Source organism: Dunckerocampus dactyliophorus, chromosome 21, assembly GCF_027744805.1.
Source record: "Dunckerocampus dactyliophorus isolate RoL2022-P2 chromosome 21, RoL_Ddac_1.1, whole genome shotgun sequence".
Taxonomy (NCBI): Eukaryota; Metazoa; Chordata; class Actinopteri; order Syngnathiformes; family Syngnathidae; genus Dunckerocampus; species Dunckerocampus dactyliophorus.
The window spans coordinates 16725375-16730568 of NC_072839.1; positions in this window are offsets into that span (position 1 = coordinate 16725375).

Consider the following 5194-nt stretch of genomic DNA (forward strand, 5'->3'; position numbering starts at 1 on the left):
TTGTAAGCCTCTGAGAAGAGATTTTGTCAAGTATATTTTATTGATATTGTGGATGCTTTTAGCGTTCTGATGTTACAATTTATTGGAAGAAAGTGTGGGTAGAATCTTAAATAGAAATCAGTTTGACAAGTATTCTCTGTGTTAAGCTTTGGCTGGTCATCAAAGAACGTTTTATGCGGTGGAATGTGTTCATTATACAGTAGACGCTGTTGCTACACCACCTCTTAGTTACTTGTACGTCAGTTACTCACAGACTCAAATGTTACAAGTACTTCAATGTTTATACTTCTAATCCCCTGTGTACTTTTGCACACATTTTGACAACTCCAACAATTTCATGAAAGCATCAGTGAAAAGAATACTGTCCTGCTTGCGGATGATGATGTACAGTGGTCAGGCTTTGTCAATGATCGCTCACTTTTGTTGTGTCATCTTGTTTTTGTGCAGAATGACTTCCAACTGATCCAAACACACCACACTTGCTTTACAAATAAACCAGTTGAACGTGAAAGACAAATAGATAGAGTAAATGGCAAATGTGGAGAATAGTTAGTATCAAGAGGCCTGCAACTCCAGCGCCTGCTGAAGACGCGCTTCGGCAGATAAAACTAACTTGGGACGGTAAATAGAAGAGTTTGTGTGCTGTGCACTGCAAATAAAGTTGAGCCGCTGTTAGCTGCCGCCAGGAAGTACGATACACAATCTGGAATCTGTGGTAGCAGTGCTGCAGCCCAGCGTGATAAACAAATGGCCCAAACGACATCTGTGTACACGTGGCCAAAGACAACACCATATATGCACAATTGGGAGAGGAACAACCCTTGCAGGATGGTAAAGCGGGGGATGGTTATTCTTTTCTGAGGCTTGTCCAACACATCGGCGCCATCACCTACTGTACATGCAGGGTTAGTCAATGCATCAATGCTGTCACAAAGTACACAAGCGGTACTCACATGAACCTTCACAAAGGACAACCAACATCGCCTTCCAAAGAAGCGTTACACACTTAGACATAAGCTCTAAGTAGCCACCCTGACTGTCGCTTGTGATGGAAACATTCACTTCTCTTCTAAGAATCCAGGCAGCCGACTGCACTGACGCAATCTTGACTTCGGTTCTCCTGCTGATGTCGATGCAGGCCTGTTGTATAATCGCGGCCACCTGATGATGACACTCTAATTAAAGGCCAGGGGCAAAGGAGCTCATCCTGTACAATTTGAAAGTAACCCACCTTTTCTTGATTACTCAGTTGTATTTGTGCCTTTTCCATAAGCACTTTCTTCCGGTCTTACATGGGCTACAACCGCCTCAGGATTAGGGGTTCTGGTACCATCAGTTGCTGCAAATGAGTTTTCATGTGGTCTGAAGACATTTCCATTTCATGTGTACATGTGGACATGTCCTTAAGACTCTGGGGTGACTTAATTAAAAGTGTACTTGCTAAAGTACTTTGGTCTTTGGAGTAAACACTATGTTGACAAAACCCCTTGGCTTTCCCTATCCGGACTGGAACCACTACCTTTGGACCACACCCTCTGGAAGTGGGACCAGCGTGGCCAGAAGAAGGGCAGAGGGTGACACGGAGATAAACAGTGCATGAGGCCGACTGACTGAAAGATGCGGAATGTTTTGTTGAGCTCAGGAAAGTAACTGCACTCGCAGCGTGATCAAAGCGTTTGGGCTAAAAATAACAAAGCCATTCTTTTACCGTAATGCTGCAATTGTGGCTTCTCAGGCAAGGAGCAGGGGACCAAGTGTCTAGGATATGTGACTCGCCTGTACAATTGCAAAAGCAGCCAGTTGTACCACCAAAGAAGGCTGACGTCATCCTCCAAGTGTCTCCAAGCCGCAGACAGCGGCCCACATACAGCAGATCATTCTCAACAACTGAAGGCTTTTTCTCAGATGTGCAACATTGTTGATGGCATCAACACATCAAGACGCTCCACCTGGTTTGTCACTTTTCTTGTTTTGTGTTTCTTTTTCCTCAAAGGAAATGTTCTGATATATCTTCGCTGTTAGACATCTCCTTGGCAGCCTGCTGCATCATCTGTTTCTTCTTTCAGCTCCGTTAAAGCCAGCATCTCCACACCAGCGCCAGAAAAAAAAGGACGCTCCATGCTGTCAGGAAGCAGCAGAGATTTTGCAAACATGACAGTCGAGGCTAGATGTTCGGGACTTTATGGCACCCAAATGAGGTTTAATGAAGGTGTAGCGCCAAGAATTTGCCACCTGTGCTTCAGTAATGTCTCCTGGTAGCTGAGTTGACAGACCGTGGCCAATCAAATACAGGTGTTTCTCTGGAACGGAGTTTTCACACCACCTCATCTACCAGAGCTTTCCTGCTGCTGTCTCTTGTATCTGCATTTTTCTTTCGGTAATTAAATGTCATTTTCTTTCATGCGCTTTAAATTTTAGTGCCAGGGTGACGAGTGTTTCAGTTGTGCTTAGAAAGGTAAAGAAGCTCTGTAATATTTCATGCTGAAGACTCCAGTTGGACGTGCACCAACAACGTTTGGACGCATCGTTGAGACGTAATGAAATCCAGAGGACAGCTCACTGGCTTTTATTTTTTTTTGTTTTTAAATAGACCAGTGCCTGTGCAGTGAGGCAAGAAGGCACATTTCCCTTTTAAATGCTGCCAAGATGCACAAGAGATTCACCACCACCAACACGTCTTTATCAGCTGCTGACTTTCAATAGTGACTTACTGCAATTGCTTTGAATATTTGTCACCCCACAATTAGCCTTCCTTCTCTTATGCATGTCACAGAGACGACGCCTCTGCTTAGCTTGGCTTACATTTCCCAAGTCTTTTCCTCTCATTGCATTTGTACTGGACAAAAAAAGCAGCACTGACCACCGGGAACAGCGTCATGACAATTATTTCCCAGCATCTTCCCAGCACTCACATTAGCGTTACTTGCATGTCGAATGATGGTGGGAAACGATGAGCTGACGTCAAGTTCTGTCCAATACTCTGGCACGACTACTGGATAGTTTTAAGGTGTATCGGGGCTTCGGTGGAAAGAAGCAATCCGCATCGTTAGAACTTCAGATCTCCCACACACTGAGGCCACAGCCTCGTGATGTCATTCAAGTAGAACAATTTGAGCAGAGCAAGGCCACTGAACGTTTTGCCAGATGGGCCAATCTGTTAGCCATAATGAGGAATGAGATGAAAATGAACCAAAGTGGCGGTTTCAGGGTCAGCTGGGGTGTTGTTGCATATATCTTACATATTACACCACAGTCTCATGAAAAAAGAAAAAGAAATGACTTTTTGAGTTCATTGTTTCATTGGTTTGTTGCTCAGTACAACACAACTAACAGCGATCTCACAGAAACTAATGGAAACCCAAATAAGAAATACAAGTGGCAACCAACTCCTAGCCCCTCCTTTGAATTCTGACTACTTACTCAGCCCAATTATTGCACATTTAACAGTTGGCTTGTTGTTGTAAATGTAATTGCAGTGACAAAATCTTTCCACAGACTGAAAAGGCATACAAGCCAACAGTACAACAACAACCTGGCGTCAAACCACCTCTGCTTTGTACGGGATGGTTAAAATCGAATCACTCGTGTTGGGAGTAACGGCGTTTATGATTACTAACCCCCTTTTTGTTTTCCAGCAACTGGAAATCTAATTTATTACTATTTCAAACGCTGCAACACGTTCAAGGTACCAACACGGCACATTGATATCCATTGATATCTATATCAACCATTTCTAAACCTTAACTCCTATTGTACCACATTGTTATACTGCCTTATCATTCTCCTATGTATTCAAAACTGGCAAAGAGTACATTTGGAATACAGGAAGTGAACAAATGTATTGTAATTGATGTGAAGCGGAAAGCGGGTAGGATTAAATGAACTTTGAATTGTGGAACTGTGAATAGTACTGTGATGTATTCAATGTAACTTGGATGCAAGTTCAAAAAAAATGAAACCTTACCATTAGCATTAGCATTAGCATCTGGGTGTTGCTTTGTTCACTACCACGACACAGGAAACTAAATAGCGAGTCAACGAGTTGTGCTGCTCTCAGGAAAACATGACTTTCTAGCATTTTGGTAAAGAATTGCAAGTCACAAGCTCTTAATCTCTCAATGGCACACATCACTACAAAGCTACAAAGCTAAAGCCCAATTCTTTCAGACGTTTTTATGGGTGTCTCACAGTGTCTTACAGTCATCCCTCACAATATGGCTCCCTTGCTATACCGTGGTTTTTCAGATATGAATGAATGGCTGCTTTGTTGTCTATTATTAGTCAAAACATATTGAAATGCAAGTGATATGTAGTATTCTGGACATTAGGCAGCAGTAATGACATAGAACATTGAGACACTAGCTTACATGCATTACCTTAACACTACATGAAGTCAGTCATGGCTTGACCCACATGAGAGAGTGAAAAAAGTTATCCTCGCATCCCATGTGGAAGTGGTAGGTTTTTGGCTTGTTAAGTTAAAAAAAAAAAATTGAGGCTAACTGGATAGCTTGTTAGCTAGCAGCTGTCTCGAGTTCCTGCAGCATAAGAGTTGCAATGGGTTGTAAACAATGAATAACAGGAGTGTAAAGGTCACTACAGGCGTGTTACTTCATGTCTACAGGGCTCTAATAATGTTAAAAACATATTTAGAAAGCCAAACAGTTTTCTATGCTCTAAATACAAAAATATTCTATTTGTTAACTTTCAATCCTATATCGCTCAAACTCATTTGAGACGGTCGGGTCTGGAACCAATTAACTGCTCTAAATGAGGGATGACTGTACTCAAGGTTTTCTGCCATTCTGTGGTGGTCCTGGAAGGTAAATCCCGCAAGTAACACTTACAAGCTGTAAGTGTTGCTGCTGTAACAGGTGAATTTCCCTGCTATGGGATTAATAAAGTACTACTACTACGTAACAAGGATCCACTGCATCCACATTCATTTCTAAATCAAATAAATGTGATGGGTCCTGCCCAACTCATGTTAAATAGCACTGCTGCAAAAATGGCATGGGTCATTTTTGTTGAAGAGATAGCAAAAGGTAGATTATGAATTGTTGTCATATGAGTAGAAAAGAGGGTATAGTGTTTTTTCTGCATTATGTTTGCAGTGTCTTTCTGTCCTGAATGAAGAGTGTGCTGTAAAGGAGGGGGAGTGGTGTGGTGGCCAGGGGGAGGGGATGATTAACCG